Source organism: Numida meleagris, chromosome 7 (genome assembly GCF_002078875.1).
Source record: "Numida meleagris isolate 19003 breed g44 Domestic line chromosome 7, NumMel1.0, whole genome shotgun sequence".
NCBI classification, from domain to species: domain Eukaryota; kingdom Metazoa; phylum Chordata; class Aves; order Galliformes; family Numididae; genus Numida; species Numida meleagris.
The window spans coordinates 27,020,447-27,041,425 of record NC_034415.1 but is presented as its reverse complement, the minus strand read 5'-3'; the positions used below and the strand labels follow the sequence as shown (position 1 = coordinate 27,041,425).

Sequence of the window (20,979 nt, the reverse complement as noted above, 5' to 3'; positions counted from 1 at the left end):
CTTTCAAAATGAGAACCTTCTAAGAAATTGGTATATCTTGAGCTCTGGATGGAAACACTTTCTCCATCTCCTTGAAAGTAATCCTGGCACTCCTTCATCTTATCAGGGAGGTGGTAGATGTCCCCAAAGGTTTTCTGTGATGTCAAGGACTCGGTGCTGCTTGGTGACTTGGTCAAGTTCACACAACTTAATATACAGGAGGATGTTTCTGAAAAATCTGTCAGTCTAAAATTTTATTATAATTGAGTAATACTGTAGACTTGTTAAACACACAACCCACTCCATATTTAATACCTTCAGAATTAATAACTGATTCAGTTTGGAGCATGATGAATGCCCATGTCAAAGTCTAATCATATCTGGCTTTTTTTCCCAGCATATTCCAGAGACAAAACATTCTTTTTATGACTCTCCTAGTCTATGCATTTTTAAAAACACAGAATAAAATGTCTTGGCAGCAATCCAGATACTAGAATGATATTCATTCCAGGAATATTTTTAAGGCCACTGGTTTCTGTTCATCCTCCTGGTATCCTTCAGTTTCTTCCTCTTTTTACAATTGAGACATCATGGTTTTCTTTTTGTCATTTAAAAATTATATGTGGTTCCAGCTTCCTCTGAAGTGAGTCCTAAATTCTAATGATAAAAACGAACTTGTATGTAGTTAGTCACAAAAAAAATCAGTCTTTCAAACTTCACAATGTAATTGGGAAGGAGATGGTACCATCACACCGTGATTACGTATTTCAGTCTTCATCTATTATGAGATACTAAGATGAGATACCTGCACTCTCATTTCTACAGAGGAAAACTTTATCTTATGGAGAGCTTCAGTGATGGCAAAGAACTACATTTTTCTGGTGTTACTCAAGCCCAAGTAACTGGTCATTTGCCTACCCTGCTCATGCTTGAAGAGGAAATGCTAAGCTGTGAGAATAAATGCAGTGAAAAGTGCCTTGAAATGTCTTGGAAATAACTTCAAAGATGGTATGTGCAATAGAGAATACTATGTATGTTTAGCATGCCTTGGAGAATTTGGCCTACAGCAAAAGAAAAGTCCAAAAGAATCCATCTGCTTCAAAGATACTGGGCTAACAACTAAACCTGTGCAGTTACTTTCAGTCATAAAATTAATGACGTTTGAATAACAATGCTTGGAAAAAGAATTTGGCCTTAACAAAATGTGCAGTCCTTGAATTTGTTTCTGTTATTGATTGCTAGATGATGCACTAGATAACTCAGAGTTCTTGAAATGTTTCCATTTTTCATTTTCATACAGAGATTGCAGAGATGGTGATTGCTGTGGTTGAACCTGGCAGGTGGCTCAGCACTACACTGTTTGCTCATTTTCCCCCCCCCTGCCCCCTTCCCAGTGGGATGGGGGAGGGAATTCTGAAAAAATAAGTAGAACTTGTGGGTTGAGATAAAACCATTTTCTAAAATAGAGAAAAGAAAAGAGTTATGACTATCTATGCATGAGTATATATGTTTATATGAATGCATATAACAAGTGATACATGAGCAATTGCTCACCACCCCCCAGCCAATGCCCAGCTAGCCCCTTCAGCAGTGGAAGAGTGAGAGATGAACTCCCACCCCCTTCACAATTCCTTCTGCACGATGTCACATGGTATGGAATATCCCTTTGTCCAGCTTAAGTCAGCTGTCCAAATTCTGTTCCCTTCCAGCTCCTGGGGCACTTTGCTGATAGTGGCCTTGGCTCTGTAGAGCACTGCTTAGCAGCACCTATAAACATCATTATGTTATTAGCATTGTTCTTCTCCTAGGACCAAAACATAGCATTGTACCGGACACTCTAAAGAAAACTATTCCATCCCAGCTGAAACTGAGACACTGCTTCAGCATGATGTGAAGATGAACTCCACATCCAAATAGGTACATACCTGACTTGGCTTTTACATTTTCCATCATAACAGTTTTTCAATCACCACCCTCCTACGGGAAAAGGTATTTTGACCTTTAGTATTTTATAAAAGACAAAAAGTACCATGGGGATTATCAGTGATCAGAACATCTTTCTATAAGAGAGAGATTAATATTAAGGCCATTGATTGCAAACTGGCAGGAGTAAAATGTTTTTATCCATTCTGACATTGAGTAGCATTTTGGTGAAGGAATAATTGCAGGCTAGCAGCTTGTAAACTTGTGGGTTATTTTAGGGCAGGAAGGGTCTGTATGATCATCTAGTCCTGCTTTACAGGTCATAGAAATTTAGCCATTCCATTTGGATGTAAGCCCAAAGATCAAGTCTGATGTTTCAGTGTTCTTATTCTCTCCAGGTGATTTTCTTCTTGTTTAAAAAAATATATATTGCTTCAGGAGTACCACATTTTACAGTTATGTCCAGTTCAAAGACTATTTGATTTCATAATCATTGCATTTGCATGGGGAAAAATAGAAAGTACACTGCTAAACTTTGATCTTTGAACAGTTTATCCATGAAAGGGGTAGATCTTTCTCATCCCCTTGAAGGTTTCAAGTCAAGATTTGATACCATTTTGGCTCAGCAAGAAGGCAGGGGTATTGACAGTGGGCTAACATGAGGGAATTTTGTGGCATGGGTTGTGGAGGAGGATCTGATTAGATGAACAAATGATCCCTCCTGGCCTTCAGACTGCTGAATTACTTCATGCGTGCTAACAGTAGTTTACAGTAAATGTGCAGTAGAAATCACCAATGTAATAAAAAAGGCTGTAACACTTGCTGTATGTCAGGGCTTCTCTTATATTGCCATGTTAATGAAATGTCAAAAGAACTCTATAACAAGATAACACATCACAAATGATACTACCTGTGTTCTTCCAATACGGGCTTTCCTGTGCCCCCATCTGGGGGGGGAGGGGGAAAGGTGGATTTTCCTGTAATGTCTGATGTGTTTGTAATAATTAAGGTTCAAGGTATGTGATTGTTATGTGTGGGGTGTTGATGTGGGTGTACTTCTGTGCAGAAATTATGGGTTCCCCTTCCAACTCCTGCCTATTGCTAGCTGGCTAGCTGAAACAAATAACGCTGCATGCTAAATATAAGTGGCTAGATCCTACTGTGGTTCCATCTGCAAACATACCACGTGCCAGTTGCTCTAGGTAGGGTATCTTGGCATGGACATCTGTTTACAGGGAAAGCCTTTTTTTTTTTTTGCTGCCCTAATTGTTTCCATGTATTTCAGACTTGGGTTTCTCCCATTTCATGGACATGAGAGCAATTAGCCAAGAACTTAAAAGCTCAGCAGAGTTGGGGGAGTAGTTTATAAACAAATCAAAGTTACTCACAAGACATGTTTTCTCACATCCGGTGAAATGGTAAATACAGTCATCTCCCAATTAGTCTGAGTAGCAAGGGGGGGAGGGGCAACCTGGATAAAGAAAACACAGATACTACAAAACATACGTAAATGAGTTGATAAGATTGTGTGATAAAGGTATGAAAGGGAAAAGGTCTGTGATGACTTAGAATTGTGTGTACAAATGAGCTCTTGAGCTGGGAACTCTACAAAGTGCACTGGATACACCTTGGCCCAAACACATTTGTCTGGTGCCACAGCCCTAAGAAAATTTATTTTCTAGCGGAGGCTTTGTGGTCAAGCCCAGGGCAGTGAGCATGAGCAGTGCTTCTCCTGTTTCAAGACTGAGCAGGCCACTGCTCTGGCAGCTCTGGGACTTCTTGTTACAGGGTCAGTGGGTGTACAACCAATCTGCATGGGTACCTTGTCCCAGGGCTGGCCAGGCTTGCTGCATGCAAGGTTTTCTTGGGACCTAGTTTGTGAGGAGGTATTCTTATATGTACTCTGTATATTGTTGTTGCTTGCTCATACTTCCTTAATTAAGTAGCTTTTGTCTGCTGTTCCAATATAATCTCCTTGCCAATACTTAAACTGACATTTTCATACGTTTCACTGAATGCACTGTGTCAAAGTTTCAACCTGGCTTTACACCAATGAGGTTTTCTGAGCTTGGATTAAAAGATAAGAGGAAAATGTCGTACAGAAAGGTAACTTATAAAGCATTACATGACTAGAGATGGTCTTGTGGTGCTTGTAACCTGAAGTATGCTGGTGTACTGGGTGTCTGAAGTCATGGTGCATGTATATCAAAGCAGTGAGAAATGACTTTTTAAGGAATCACTGTTGTACAGATTATTAGGAACTCTGTGGCACTTGCTTTCAGAATTAGTATTTATCAGCACATGAGATCTGGAACATGTAAATACCATTAACTATTCCTGAATGCTTAAACATCTACTCTGAGTTGTTCTGTTACTACACAGTTAATTCTGAAGTGCAATCTGTGCTCTTGGCCTTCTAAAACCATGCAAGGTTGATGCAATTAAGTATGATTAATTTTTTTAGAATGGACCCTCGGGAGTTAAATCCTTCTCTTCTGAATGGACAAAATATCTCAGGCTGTTTTTTGAAACCTAGGGTTTTACTCATAAGTCCTTGGAGAAGATTTTTCCTCCTTTCTGCTGCCACTCCTTATAATGGATGCCAGTTTGCCAAGTGATGGTGGGAGTAGTGATAAATGCACAAGTGTAGGTGTTGCACATAGTTGTAAAGCAGTCTGCACCTCTCTGGTTCCCAGACATTTCTGGATGGGAGCCTGTCTCTGTCTGGTTATGCCCCAGGGCTCCTCCCCACGCAGAAGGTACGTTTGTGCAGGTAACTCCACTGAAGTCCACCAGGTCCCAGGATGTGAAATAGTAAGAGGGCCTGGAGAATGAGGCCTTGAGTGTGCAATGGGCAAATGTCTGTGACTACCTGCTGGCTTGGTAAAGTTAAGTTTTCTACACTGACACCAGAAGTTTCAGGAATCAAGCCCTTGTCTATTTTCTAACTGTCAAACCTGGGGAGGATGATGCTGATACGCATCCACTTTGTAAATGTCTAAGGAGCTGTTTTTTTAAGAAGAGCCAGGTACATGTATACTAGTCGTCTCCTTAGCACAGAGCCTCTCCAGCACTCTAACCCTATACTTTAGTCACTACTGACAGGTAGAGGGCAAATTTGCATAATGAACTGTTTAAGTATTCAGTTTTATCAAGGCTTCAAGGCACTATTTGTCCTCCGCATCTTCAATAGCTAGTGACCCTATCTAAATCAACATCATTTGTCAAATCAAATTAGGCTTGTTGTTAATTTCAGACAGTGATGTTCATCTTTTTGATGCTTTCAAACAACTCTGAGGTAAATCCCTGTGACATAATGCTGCTTAGATATGCTAAATGAGTCACTTGTTCAATGCTGCAATTGTCAGAAAAATATGAAACTTAGCTCTAAGGTAAATATTGTTGGGTCACTTGAAATGTATGCAAATTTGACATTTCTCTACTGATTAGCATATCTACACATCAAAGTTTTCTATATATCACATCAGATATTTTTGATTCGGGAGAGTTAAGGTCAGTGGCACTTGGCATAGTCTTTACTTTGCATCAGACAAGATGAGAAATGAAAATCTTGTTGGGGAAACTTTCCAGCTCAAACCTTACTTGGCTGAAACAAGAACATTGCAGAGGAGCAGGAAAGATAGCAGAGGTTCCTATTTATTAGTACAAAGCTAATAAAGGAACATGAAGAAGTTATTCATTTATCTAATTGATTCTAAAAGGGGAAAAAAAAACAGATTAGGTATTTGGGTTCAGAAAGAACAAAAAGCTTCTCTCAGTCTGTATGACTTTTTTCCTATACAAAGTGTGCATCCACATATGCTTGTTTGCTTTGAAGTGTCTTTTAATGAACAAAACTAGGAGGCATGTCCTGTTCTTATAGAAGTTGTATGTGGATCTCAGTCAGTGGGAGCTATCCTTGTCCTCACAGAGTGCCAGGTGAGCCCCCAGGTCCATCTGCATGTGATGGAGTGGTGCTGCTCTGAGGTTGCTTAGCTCTGTAGATGCAAATATAAGCGGTCATGAGAGTTAATGTTTGTCTATTTTACACATCAGGCCTTCAGAGATCCTCAGTAAAAAATTTTGGAGACTGAATCCACTGACTATGAAAATCATAATGTTCAGTGGCAGACGGGTTTGGTCCTAGGCTGCCATGCTCCTCATCACAAGAAGGAAATTTATGTAGTCCCTTTGGAATCCTGGTACCTGCATGGAACTCTGTCAGTGAAAGGAAAGAAGTAAATACACAGCAAGCAGAGAGCAGGCACTAAAACTCACGGGGAGCATCTTGCTGGAGAATGAACTTGCTGCATGCGTACAGTGTCTTTCCCTTCTGCTGCAGGAGAGTAACTCGGTCATGCGAGTATTTTCTTTCAAAGAGAGTGAAAGTATCTCAACTGCAGCGTACAGCGATTGCCAGCAAAATTTTGTTTTAAAAATAAAACAAACATTTTTTAAATTATTGGAGCAGAAAGATGTGTCAGACACTACAAACATATGCTTATTTTTTTCTTTTTTTCTCTCCTATAACTGAAACATGGCCAAACTTGGTTTTCCTCTACATTGTGTGTGTGTATGCATATGTATCTATAGATATAAATTTTACACAAGTATTTACTCTGCATGGATGCCTTACCTGCTGCATCCTAGAAGTGACTGAATGGGCTTATTTGACTCCAGAAAATAAGACATAGGAGTGCTGGTTGATCCATTATTACTGCAGGGCATCTAGCACCACTCAACCACATTAGGAGCTGATGTTTGATGATAAATCAATAACAGCTTATATCTTCTAAGTAAAAGAGATGTTATTCTCTTCCGCCTGTCCTTTGATGGGTGATATAAAAGCAGGATCTGCGCACACATTCTTGAGGCAAGATTTTAAAACTATTTTGGTGTAAGATTCGCATTTGCAAGCTGCCCATGCTTCCCATATTGGCAATGATTTTGACAAATGTAAAAAAGTCACTAATATTTTGACACTTTCACTGCCCAACTATGATACCAGCTGGCTGTGAATTCAGTTATTCATTGTTCTGCTGTATTTTAAAGACTGGTCCAGAGCCAATGTACTGGACCAGCTCCATTCATTCATTTTCAAGATTGAAGTTTCAGCTAACTGTAGTGGCCATTTTTCAAATGGATCTGGAAACCTCTTCCAATTTAACAGGATCATACACAATAGAAAAAGTCAAGTATGCGTTTAGATTTAAAGCTATTCTCTTCACAGGGATTATTTACATTCTGGCATAAATCAACATAGTCTTCTCAAGATTTCTGACTGTTCTCCTTTTTTTTTCCCCCACTAATTTATCTCAAGACATGACCAGTGTTTTCTTCATAGTAAAATAAGTGAAACATATGTACTTATAATGAGTAGATGAATTTTAAATAAAATTGAAGTAAGGGATAACTGTCCTGAATTCTTAAAACCAGAAGTCACTGTATGGAACTGAGCTGTATAATAACTCAATAATTACTTTAAAGAAACTGAAAAGAAACTTACACATCTTTGGCTCCAGGTAGGCAAATACAACACTTAAATGGACTGAGATGGGGCTCTCAGAAGTCCTAAGTATGTCTGCAGGGCAGAGCAGAAGGATGGGATGTTTTGTGGGGCTGGTCCTTCCTGATCAGAGCATCCTGGAGAGCAGGTATGTGTCAAAGGTAGCAGGTCCTTCTGAAGTGCTCTTCTTTAAGAAATATCATAAAAATATTCTTACTTAGTAAGTCTTCTTTATTGTGCCTGCTAACGTTTTACAATATTTTCTAAAGCTGGTAACAATATTCATCCCTCTGGCTTGTAACTCACTGATTAAAAAACAGATTGCCAGCAGTCATCTGCTATTGTCTGGCTTCTTAAATTCTGTTTCTGGTTTAATTTACTTGATTGTTCCATGCAGTATTCATGAGTTCTATAATATTCCGAACTTTAATTTCAACAGATTAATTCTTACTAATTATTCAACATATGAACCTGCACATGAGAATTGTACTGTATGCACCATCCTGAGGCATAGAATGCAATGTCGAATCGTTTTCTGATTTCAAGTGGAAAACAAACTAATTATGTGGAAATATGATAATATATTGTGCTGCAGGGACCAGCCCTTTGTCTGTTTAGAAATGTTTACTTATGATCGGCTCCCTGTGTTATTTCTTCCAGGAGGAGCTGCCCTTTCTTAATGCATAAACATTATTGACTGGTCCGTGATTCTTTACTTCAAGAAAGCTGATTTACATAATTTTACATTACTTCCGTCTAGTGGAAACAAACAAGACATCCCAGGAAAGTAACAATTGAGCTAGCTGTAGCAATCTTCCAGAGAGATAAGACACAAAGTCCTTAGAAATGAAGGATCACTTATTTCTCTTTTATTTCTCGTATTTCTCTATTTTTTTAAGCTGTCAGGCAGCTTTACCTCTGCTCTATTTGATCTGATGTGTATCAGCATCCAGCACTTCATCACAGCATGGGGTGCAAATCAGCCATCAGAAAACTGATGTAGAACATGCTTTCTGCAGTTTTCTGTCAGCATACCCTGGCAGAGGCATAACTGGGTAATTTTGATGCTGTGAAACGCTGCGGTCAGGGTCCTGGATCAAATGTTTTTGGGGAGAAGTGGGGTGAAGTTCCAGCGTGGTCAATGAGCTGTCAGCAGCCTGGCCTGCAGTGTCTCAGCATTACTGTGCTAAAAACTGTGGAGACACAGCAAAACCTCACTGCAGTGCTGCTCAGCCAAAAAAGAAATGATTTAGGCCCTCATGGGAGGTGGGGGAGAGGGGAAATAAGATAGGTGTAATACTTTTTTTTGCTTCCAGTGCCACATGCAACTGAAAGGCTGAAATATGTGTTCAGGAATTAATCACTAGAGAGAATTCCATAAACATAAAATAGAGGAATTGAGTTTCACAGGGGACCCTGATCAGTAGCAGCATTATGTTGCAAGCCAAGGCTATGCAAAAACAAACACCAGCAACGACTGGAGGAACATAAAATCAGGACCCTGGAGCTACATTTTGATAGACCTTGGGTGATACTTCACAGTATAACATATGTCGTAGTGCTTTCATTCTTCCTAGAAAACCAATTCTTAACTGACAGGGTGGGTATTTGGTTTTCCGTTCTTCCATCTTCCCCAGTAATTTGTAGTTTATGAACTTTGCAGTATCTAATGCATTCCATAATTCACCCATTTACTTCTTGCTTTATGATGACAAAACTGTTTGCAGACAGTCTGCTTTCTGTTTCATCTGTCTTTTGATATGATTTCTACTGTGCCTTGCCTAAAGACCTTAAGGGGCTGTCAGAGGTCTCTGTTGAGACGTGTCCTAACCTCCTGTCCCAAAAGTTCTCATTCTAGGATCCAAGTTTAAAAATGCCTTGCATTAATTCAGTTATTTTTCTTCAGCACTTCTAATAAGTGAGCAGTTACCTTATCCCTATTTCTAAGTGGAAAAACTGAGTCAATTCTGTGATAAGAAGTTAGTTCAGTCCTCTCTGAAAGATTGTCTTCCTTCCTTCACGCTGCCATAGTATGTAACTGAATACTGACTCAAAAGTCTGCTTTCTCTCTGCGTCCCCTTGTCCCCACCCTGTCACCGGGTGAGGAGTGGGATGGAGAAGAGGACTGATCTGGGGATGAATCCCTCCATTTCTTCCAGCCACTGCTTTTTCTGCCACAAAGAAAAATGGAGGAATCAATTTTTCACGAGGAAAGTGTTCCCAGAGAGACCAGGACAGCTCAGGAAGGATATGCAAATTCGAAGAGGCAGCACAGAGGGGCATATTAATATTTGGTTTAGATTTTCAGGTTTGATATGAATCTAAAAGAGAACATTTTTTTAAGAGACTGATATGAATTTCCTGGTATCAGTTAAAGATAGTTTTGTTCGCACTTGGTGGAGTGATCAGAGAGTGGGGAGAGAGAGATGGCCGCAGGGGCAGCATGGTTATTTTTCTTATTTGGGCTCAGGTTTGAAGAGTAACTTGTTCCTTTGCTCAGAAATAAAGACTGTGGAAAACTTCCTTGGGAAATGGCTGTAGAACATCTCCAGAGCTCTTAATTCTATTTAAATAATTGAAATTTAAATATAACTGTAACCTGGCAGACTGTCTTCTCCCTGCCATAGCAGTGCTTAGTGTGTTGGAAAGGCAACAAAAGGAAATGGAGAAGAAAGGAGACTGTTTTCCCAGTTCCGTGTTGCATTTCGGGTCCTGCTCCAACCTGCAGCCACACTGTTGACTCTAGGCTGCGATCTCATCTGATCTGTGGCTCAGCTGTGTCACGTCAGGTCAGACCCTGCCTGAGAAATGTTCCCGGAAAAAGCTTTGGAAATGTTTCCAGAAGTGAGAGGTTAGGGAAGGTAGTGCTGGAGGAAGAGAGCTTTCTGCCACTCCTTGCAACACACCTGCAGCCCAATTAGCAATAATTGTTGGTACTTTGGAGTCAGTGCCAGCTGACTCCAAAGCTTGCACTACCCGTCGAAATGCTGCTGCTCCACTTCATGGGTTGGGAATGCTGTCAGGAAATGTTTTGACCAGAACCAGGTAAGAATATTTCTGGCAGTGCGGAGATGTGAAACCATATCTTCCATGTCCTGAGATACTACTCTGTAAAAGATGATCTTTCTTGACTTGATCTATGTGTTTTGAATACACTTGATTCAGTTTTTGTAAATTGCTGCCTTCTCCTGGGCACCTTTTTGCTAGAAAACAAGATTTTTCCATTTTTTTTTCCCTATGTGATGAACAAATAGGAGTATAAAATGAAAAAGGGAGGATTTTTTCTCAGTTTTGGCTGGAGAGCTAGAGCTGCTCTGGGTGGCCAGTGCAGTTACCTGGGTAGTGCAGACATGGAATAGAATGGCTTAGGTTGGAAGGGACCTTACAGACCATCTAGTTCCAACTTCCCTTCCATGGTTTGATTGCCAAACACTAAATCAGGGTGTCCAGGGCCTCACCCAACCTGACCTTGAACACCTCCAGGAAAGGGGCAACCACAGCCCTCTGGGCAGCCTGTGCTGTGGTCTCACTGCCCTCTGAGTAAATAATTTCTTCCTAAAAATCTAACCTAAATTTCTCCTCTTTTAGTTTAAAGTTATTCCTCCTTGTCCTAGCACCATCAGATTGCATATAGAGCTGGTCCCCCTCCAGCTTATAAGCTCCCTTCAAGTACAAAGGATATGCAGGACTTGTTGGAGGTGGGAGGATTGTTGTGAAGTATGATGGAGTTGGCATATGATTGAGGATGCTGCCATCCTCATCCCCCGTTAGCACAATTGAAGCTCCAGGCCAAGAGCACCCAGCAGAGCAGTGCCATGTCCACACGGGTGCAGTACAGGATCCCACTGCAGCATCCGCAGGTGCCTGGCAGTGGGTGCCAATGCTCTTTGCCTTCGTCTGCCCAGGCTTGCAACATGTGGGCTGACAGTTAACACCTCTGCACTGACACAGAGCAATTTGATTTATGGCAACTCCAAGCATGTGACTGGATTAAGTAAGTTTTGATGTCTTCTGCAAGGGCTGATGAAGGTGCCAGGGAAGTTTGCTCTCTGCTGCTCTGTCCTACCTCAAGCCTCAGATGTTTCCTGTTCCAGACACAAGTGTTTTGGATGGGATTTGTAATGGTGTTTGGAGGCTTTGCTCAAAGAAGCAATCTTCCTGTGCTCTTTCAAAAAAGGGAGCTGTTTCAAAGCTCGCCTCTAGTCATATTTGGACATATATTCTTTTTTGATATTTTTTTACCCATGTGCATCTCTCTTCATTTAAAGGCAGTTTCTCCCTCTCACCCTTTTTCTCCTGGGTAGACCCTGTTTCCCAGTAGTCCCCAAAGAATTTACTTTCTATCTCCTTGACTTGTCATCTAATTGCTTCACTGCATCAGTTCACCTCTGCCAGCAGGATAAGAGGTCACAGGATGCTTCCTATTAATGGCAGGCTCATGCTCTGCTGTAGTTTGTCATAGCAAATCTGCAGAAACTTCAGGGAAGCTATGTTATGTCCTCAGTCTGCAGCCAGAGGACTTGAGCTGGGATACTTCTTGCTCGCCCATCTGGTCCTGCAGGCTGGTGCTTTTGTACCCAATCAACTCCTTTTGTCCAACTCATGGACAGCAGTTGACTTGACTGCTCTGTCAGAAAGTGCCATGAATAAGGTGTTGAGTATGTTCAGATTTACCCTACCCGGTTAGCACCCATATTGGATTTGACTGGGAAGAAGCCTCTCATGGCTACAAACTTAAATAATATATGCTGAGAATCCTTTTCTTGAAGGAGTAATTGATCTAAAGCCTGTTGAAATAAATGCAAAGAATAGCCTTCTTTCTAGCAGGCTTTGGGTAAGGCCTGCATTCACAACCATATTACAGTATCTTTTTAAGTATCTTTGTAAGAATGGGCTGGCTTTATTTTTTTTCTTTGTGCAGCAAATCATAGCTAAGGGGAGTGTGAAAGCAAGGAAGCAAGAGCCACAGAAACACTGCTAAAGGAATTTAAAATGAAAAATGCATTAAAAATTTAGTATGTGAGCAGAAGTGGGCTTCTTTGCTGTGGAAGGGTGAAAGGGAGGAAAATTTATTATTTTAATATGTACCAGGCAAGGACAAACACAACTCTGATCACATCTGAGAAAGCAGAGAGCAACTACCTTGGCTTACATTAAAATGCTCTTGCAAATATTTTGATTTAAATGAAAGAATGAGAGAAGGAAAGAGCCAGATATGGCACTTATGCCTGTATCTGTTTGCGTGAAGCTATACCATGCTCAGCAAAGGTAAATTTGACTTGAATGCCAATGTCTGATAATATGAAATGACATATTTATATTTCCTCCTTACCTTACTCAAGGGTATTTTAAAGAGTTTGTGGAATTAGTCCAAACTGTTTTGAAAGCTTCTGGGTCAGTTTTGCAAAACCATCCTGATAATTAGGGGCCCCACTCTGTATGGCATGTAAATCTTACTGTGCTGGAAGCTCACGTGACTAGAAGGCTCTTAGATATCTCGGAGTTACTTCTTGGCTATGATGAGACTCTAGTTGTGTCCGTTCTGGTCATACTGATCCATCCACCTGCAAGCATCACCTTGCAAAGAGAGACCTTAAGGAGTGCTGGTCAAACACCCTCACAGTGCCTCCACTTGAGTGTTTTCAGTTCTCCTATTGGGCCACACTTGAAACACCTGTGGGAATACAAGGAAGACTATTCAGAGCAGAAGCTGGGGAGCAAGATAAACAGCATGAGAAGGCAAGGCTGAGAATCAAGGACATCTCCAGAAAGAGGAGAAAAAGTCAAGTAAGCTGCCTGATGGCCACATGATAACAACCCTGATTGGAGGAAGAGTGCGTGGCTAGGAACAACTCATGGCTCTGGTTGGATAAGCACCTGCACGCAGAGTTAAGGAGTGTTTGTGGAATGTTTTGCTGATGTGTAATGGCAACTGGGAAAGTTAAAAGAGAAAACTTGTGAATGTGTATAAGGGAACCTGTAATAAATGATTTGGATCGTTCTTATCTGAGTCTGTGCCTCAGACAGTGCAGATACCCTTTTTTTTTCCTTTTTCAAAAGGGGAAAATTGTCTTCCACGGGCTAGGAGAAAAAATCAAGAGAAAATTTGGTGAAACCCTTCAGGACTCTCTGCATTGAGTTAGTTTCTTTACAAAGCAGGACTTAGAGGCCGACAGTGTGTGTATGGAAGCTTTGGAAAAGAGCATTATCATGGAATTTCTTATAGAAAACAGATCTTATCTGGGTTATTTTTCCTTCTAAAAGCTACTGTAGCTACTGTACCATCAAGAAGGAGATACATATGTGAAAGCGGGAAGATGCAAATGTGTAAGTTTAGGCCATTCACATTAAACACCCAAGAGGGGGAAACAAACCCCCTCATTTTCCTGCAGGAGAAGACATGAGTAAGAGATGTCAGTGCAGCTATGACATCTGTTTACATGGGGATTTTATGCACCTGTTCACTAGGCAATAACAAATGCTTACCATGGTGGTAGCTGTATCACACGGTACATATGCTGCTTCTGACATACATAACACCTCTTTAAGGAAACACATGGCCCCATATGTCATGAGAACTTGTTTACATTCTACAATACAGTAATGGAAAATATGTTTCATAATAAATGTTTTCATCATTTTTGTGTTTAAGGAAAGAATGGGAGTTTTACACCCTTGCTGTCAATCTGAGTGTCCTCCCTCATTGTTCTCACTGAAGGATGTGTGGCAATGAACTAAACTTCCAAAAAGCTTTCAAATTTAGAAAATTTTGGATCTTAGCAGTTCAGTTTTAAGGACTGATGTGCACGAAAAAGGTGTAATAACACAAAATCCATGTATATTTGGATGCTCATTAGGATATATACCTATTTGACCTTCTATGAAATGTCCCATTTTTGGTCAGGCTGACAGGAGCATAGGTCATGCATTGCCTGTGTCTGGCTTTTGAGATACTGAAGCCACTTAAGGAAGAGTAAGCCATTGTTTTGCAGCACCACCTTTTAGTTTTGGAATCCTGGAACTGAGAAAAGGTATTATGTTATTTCATATCCCTGAAATTAAGCAGGTCATCTTCCTCTTGAAAAATTGATTTGAATATTTCTGTAGCTTGGCTGTAGTTTGGTTCAGATCATTCAGATCTATGCTACCATTTAAGACTTCTTCCCTCCTTTTTGTTTTTTTCACCTGTCAGTTTTTCTACCCTGAAGAGTACTCACACCCAAGAATGTGAGACCTTGATTCAGCCCCTGTTGCTGGGGCAAGGTTTTGTCCTAGAGTTAAGCTAACAGTTTAAAGTTAGATTCAGTCTTATTGTAAGAACTCAAGAAAAGAAGCTCTTCTTACAGGAGAGAGATCAAAGAGTTTAAAATTCTTACACGGATATATTATAGGGATTTTTTATTTCTTTGATATTCACTCTCACTTTAAGGAATTTGTTTTTGTGCATCAGGTTATTCATTTACAGATGTAACTGTGGGTCGTATTCATGTAGTTAGGTAACTGGAGTGAAAATCAGAGCCTACCTCTTTAGGGGAATCTACTTGTTTACAGGCAGTGCTGGAGGGCGAATGTTGGGAATATGTCAACTAACAGTTTTTATTATTTTGATTTAAGGACTCACATATTGCTATGTTACACTCCTTTTTCATCTTAGGCCTTCTGCAAAGCAGTATTCACCACTATTTCAGCAGTAAATGGTATGGAAGAACAGATTAATAGAATATTTATCCAAAATGTAACAGCCTCAGCTTGTCAGCTCTCTTTATGTGTAGATGTAGCATTGTCTAACAGCAAATAATTTTCATTAGTTTCATCACAGCCTCCACAATTACTTTTTATTACCAATACATCACCTATTTCATATGTATAAGAATTTACTTTATATTTTCTTTATTTTGAAATAGCTGCCTGTTAACTTCTTCAGCCATTGTGAGAAATGAAGAGTAGCATTTGGCTGTTTTTTCTTTTGTGTCTGGGTATTGTTTTAAATGTTATGCAGGGCAATATTTTCCCTTCTCTTCCAACCTCCTTCCTGTACTGGAAAGTCTGTGTCTGTTTTGGCCAGGCTAGGAGAATTTATGTGCCACTATGCAACCTGAGAAACCAGCACAGTGAACTTCAACATCTTCTTCTGGGGTGTGTCAGTAGTAAAATAATAATCAAAATACAAAAATTGAATAAACTTCATTTTTAGTGACATTCCCTGATTTATATATTCACACAGCTAGTTTCTGAGTTTCTCATGGCTTGTGCAATGTGTTAAGGCATGAAGATGCTCTTTCCTGTATGCATTAGAGACCAAAGAGAAGTATTTTGGGTTACTCTATGAGCTGAGCATGAGTTTGTGCATTTTCTGCTTCAAACATGCTGTTGTAGTGTTCTTGGAGGATTAACCGATGAAAATACCCTTGCTAAAATAAACCATCCTGCAGAAAGTCTGAGGCTAACTCACAGGATAGTGCAGAGCAGCTCTGGCATTTAATCCTCCTCTTGACTCTGAAATTGCAGCGTCACTGGAAAAAAAAAAAAAGAACAAAACACCACAACAGAACACCTACCAAACTGCCTGGTCCCTGAACTCCGCATAATAAAGAGAAATATGATATATTCTTTTAATAACTTGAGAAGCCTAAGGCCCTAATTCAACAAGGCATATAATTCTCATTGACTTCAATGATACTTAAGGTTAACCATGTGCTTCATTGCCCTGTTGAACTGAGGCTATACATACAGTGATAATGTGTACCCAATTAAAACCCACCTTAGCTAAAATTGTGGGATTACCAGACTTTAGCAATACTCAGTTTCAATTATAAATAATCCTCTTCCTTAAAAGAAAGTGTACCATTATGACACAAAAAAATGTGTGTTTTGTTCTTTTAGATAAATTCTCAACTGATGGAATCATACGCAGGATGTTTCTCCCCATACTACACCTTGGTTTATCCCACAGATAAATAAATACCTACATATTTATAGGTTATCCTCACAGTTAAGCCCAAGACTCCTTTTGGCTTTATAATTGTCCAAGGAAAAGAGGGGATAACGAATCTTGCTCGACTTAGAACACTTGGAAGTAATTTTTTATTTTAAGATGTCCTTAATCATTTTTTTCATTATAACTATATAGATAGAGCAATTTTGAAAATACTGGGGCCACATTTGTGCTGCATTTTTCGATTTGTGATGCCCTTTAGGAGAGGATGTTTTCATTTTCAGCTGTGCTAGACTACACAACTGCCTTTCAAATCCCTCTGCTGTAATTCTCTTTCAAGCTTTTGTATGTTCAATATACTTCAGAAATTTGCAACAAACTTTGCCTATTGACTTCTCCTCTAAACACTACTGAGCAGGTCTATTGGTCATGTACTTAGATGTCTTGCTTACAGTAGACTGCCAGCAAGCATTATTACTGTGAGAATGGCATTGTTTAAAAAGAAAATAACTTAAAATTCCTCAGGAAGAACTGTTTCCTATCATTTTAAAGTAGCATATAATGCTCCACCATCCAACTTTTTTTTTTTTTAAGACTTTCTTTAAAGTCAAGAAATGATATCAACCTACAGAAACTTGGCACAATACTTAAATAATCATTTTTCTTCCATTGTTGGATCAAGCCAAAAAGAGAAAAGTCACAACTGAAATGAATTTTATTTTGCTATCATATGCAGTGAGCAGTTTCTGAGAAATATTGTTTCCTCACTACAGGGAACCAATGCTCTCTATTAGCAGAGCCAAGCAAAATTTCTGAAAATTGTTATTGTAATGTTTACATAATGAGATCATATTTTTTTCCCCTTATGAAGTACAGGTGCAAAACCTAAGCACTCTGGTCCCAGAAGTACAACTTTCCAGCCATTTCTTTCTGAAGCAGTCCTTGCAAACTCAACCAGCCAGCTATTAATGGGCTATTTACAACCCTGCTAAATCTTCTCCTTTTTGCCTCTTGCAATCCTATCAGTGCAAAAAATCTCCAACAACTCCAAACCTTTCTACACTTTATTTATTTTTTTCCTCATATTCTATTTTTCAAGAGGCAGTCAACCTACAGAAGAGCATCTGCTGGACCCTGAGTGGGGAACAGACAGGCGGAACCCTTGCAAATGTAAAAGCCAGGAGTGGGTCGGACCCCAGATGGTAAGTGTTTGTTCTTAATAAGGAGCTCTTTCTCCAAAGGAAGGCAGGCAGCACCCTCTAGCACTGAGCCTTTGCTACCACTCCAATGACAGGCACTGCCAAACATAAATCAGAGTGATAACAGCCTCTGCTGGGGATTCAGACCCACATTTTCCTGTATGGAAGATAAAATCTTTTCTGGTTCTTAATTCAATCACATACCCAACTGGCAATCTTGCATATCAAAATGGGAATCCTGGGAGGCTGCTGGAATATGCAGATCAACAGAAGCTAATTAGCATTTACTTGCAGCCATCCTTAACTGATTGGCAGCACAGCTGTGGGGACCAAGCAGAACATGCTGAGTTGCATATTTGTATGGCCACCTGCCATTTGGTGGGATCCAAAATAGTGTAAACTACCACTTCATAATAACTCAGTGACCTTAGTTTTGAAGTAATATTGAATAGACATATCTGGCTAAGTATATAATTAGTGCTTATTTCACCTGACATGCAGTTCAACAATAGGCTGTGCAGCAGTACCTTCTTAATTTGACATGTTGATGTCTTAATTGAGATTGACAACTTGTTAGAGAGGTGCTCTATTTCCAGTGCAAGCAGAGATCTATCCATCATCACTGACTTTCCTATACATAATGAAACAATGCACTTTTATGCCTTAAAACATATTCCAGCTATTGAGAACTGAATGATCAAACATGAGCAGAGCTCAATGATGAAAGCACTTGGTCCATTCTCCGCAGGGTTTTTATGAGAGTCAAGAAACATTATGAAGAAAATAAAGGAGGGAAACATTTAGACAGAAGCAATGTCAGCACTGTAGGCCACTTCACACAATAGTGGTGAAGTGTAGAAGCATGAAAGCTGTACCAATGATTTACTATAAGCCATTGAGAAGACAGTGGTGCCTTTTGTGGTTAAGCAAGTGGAGAAGGTTTGTATCACGATTGCCTCATCACCATGATCTGGAAGTCTGTTACCTGGATGGAAGCATACCTCTGCTTACAGGTGAAAATAACAGAAAAAAATCAAATCTGTGTGCCACTGACCTCTGTAAATGGGCATGTTTTATCAGGATGTCTGGACTGGCTTGTGGCAACTAGGAATGTGATCCTCTTCCTGAACAGATGACACAGAATTGAAAAACAAATACATGAATATGATTGTAGGTTGTAGGAGGAGTACATGTAAGGTTGCTGATCTATAATGAAATGTAAAGAAATATAAACATAGTGCTATAATACTCCATGGTAGATGTAGTAGCACAGTGATAAATTAGAAAGAAATTTCTTGTTTGCCTACCTGCAAAAGATGACCAGAATCTATGAAAAAATGCACCTCTTCAATCAGAACTGTATCCTCATTATTCCCATGTCACACATGGACAAACACAAGATGTGGACGTGTAACGGCTGCAGGACCAGCGCAATGAGAAGACGTTACAAAATAAGAATGCTCACCCATCTCCAGAGGCCTAGTCTCACAGGAAAACTCCACAAATGAGGGATCTCCAGCAAAAGAGCCTTCCCTAGTAGCAGTCAGCCCTTAAATGTGGTCTAAGAGGGGTGGAGACTGTCTCCACCCCTTCCAGTTGCACAGGGGAATTGCCTTCACCTGTGGTTCCAGGGCTGACTGGGTCTTTTCTCCAGGTGCTCAGTCAGTGGTTCAAACTGTGACTCAGCAGTTCCCATACAGGAGGCCACCTGCTGTTTCTCACCTGAGGATGTGCTTAATAAAAGGCCTGCTATGCCTGCTCTGTTCCCTATCTTTCATGGTGTCATTGCGATACTCTGGGGGACATAACTGTATGGTATTTCATGTTTATTAAAAAATGCGCACAAAGTATACACCTGATAATGCTCATGAACAAATAAGTGTCCAAGTTAAAAATAACCCTCTCAAGCCCTGTGAACTGTGTCAGCTATAGATGGAAAGAACTTACCAGGACTTTGATTCCAGCTGACCTGCCTCTGCAGAAATCAATAGAAAAATTGCTTTGTGTTTGATCTTTGGATAGAGTTCTATGTTATCCGTCATCTTGTCAGTGCTCTTCAAGCAGAGACAGCTGTAGAATTTTACAGCGGGGACAGGAGTAAGCTGGTTCTTGAGCCCTGGTATGAAAGCTTTGCACACATGGCCCCAGAATTGCATTTGTCTTTCTGTAGCCATGCTGTATCAAAGCCTCTCCTCCCATTTGAGGAGAAAAACCTAGGTTTAGCTAACTACTAAGAAACCCTGCCAGATAGGTCAGTACTTCTGAGCTAAGGCTTTGTAGACAGTTTGTCACTAGAGCAATAAATTAGGCCGCATATAGGAAATAGTGCAAGGTGTTGTGTATGTGACCTGCTAGCCCAAACAAAACTGACAGGAAAGGAAATTTTCCCATTGCCTTGGATGGACTTTGGATCAGACCCATGATTATCATGAAATCGTGTATTTTATTTCTGGATTTGCACTTGGATGCCCGCAGGTTAGGGAAGTCAGGAGACTTCCTTCTGCCCCACCAGTTGTTGATGTCAGACAGTTACTTGGATGCGTGATTCTGTGAGCATCAGAGCAGGCTGGCAGCTGGTTGTAGGGTGGAAGAGAGCTCGGAGTCTAAGTGGACTGGCAACTTGACAGCCTGTTGGGCAGGTTGCTGCAGCTCTGGGCTTTTTGTTTGGACAGGAAGCCAGGAGCCTGGGAGCATTGTCTCCTTAGCCCTGAGACTCCCATTTATCTGGGACTTCCACTTTCCCTGCTTTGTGTTATGCAGCCAAGTTGAATTTTAATTAGAAACTTATATCTAAATTGTTTGATAATTTTTCAAACCTTCTAGATTTCCTTCCTTTCCTTCCAAATCAGAATGAAAACAAACTTTGAAATATTAAAATCATTCCTATGCCAGAATTACAAATCTTCATCCAACTCTACTTCTAAATTTGTCACAATAGTATTTGTGACTGAGCTATGTCATGTTATATCATGCTGTGTGAATGACAGCCTGACATTATAAGTGCTCATCACAGTGCTGTATATGTATAAAGATGTTCTGAGTTCTGCCAACAAACAGACATGATTGTTTGGGAAATATATATATTCACTAAACCTCAGGAGCAGTGTTAGGGGGCAGGCAGTGAATTCAGTCTCCATCAGCCAGGAATAGCTGTTGTGTTGGTAAGTCCTGAAGGCTGATGTGGTCCCAGTGTTTCCACCATAAGTTTGTAACCACATGACGAGGATGCAGCATGGCTTAAAATGAAGGCCAGCATGCAAAAGGTTTGGCTGTGAGCTGCATCCACATCTCTGGCAGTTCCTGAATAATGTGTTTTCCACGTATTGTGTACTGCAAGCAGTGCCACATGCTGTTGTGTGAGGCTTCTGCACTTTGAGCAGAGCATGGCATTTGCACCACGAGCCCTGTTGCCTTTCCAGTGAAATGAGCGCTCTCTT

At 40.3% G+C, this 20,979-nt stretch overlaps 2 long non-coding RNA genes across 2 annotated transcripts in view; one reads left to right on the top strand and one right to left on the bottom strand.

The window, feature by feature from the left end:
- Positions 1,540–20,979, top strand: part of LOC110402786 — a 56,067-nt gene continuing 36,627 nt past the window's right edge. Inside the window, exons 1-2 of the long non-coding RNA XR_002441302.1 lie at positions 1,540–1,896; positions 17,443–17,545. This is a non-coding gene — a long non-coding RNA (uncharacterized LOC110402786). The remainder of the gene's footprint in view (positions 1,897–17,442; positions 17,546–20,979) is intronic.
- LOC110402787 lies at positions 12,747–19,076 on the bottom strand. The gene is made up of 4 exons (XR_002441306.1): positions 19,008–19,076; positions 18,597–18,666; positions 15,861–15,921; positions 12,747–13,082 (listed from the first exon to the last, which is right to left on the bottom strand). It is a non-coding gene; the product is annotated as an uncharacterized LOC110402787 (long non-coding RNA).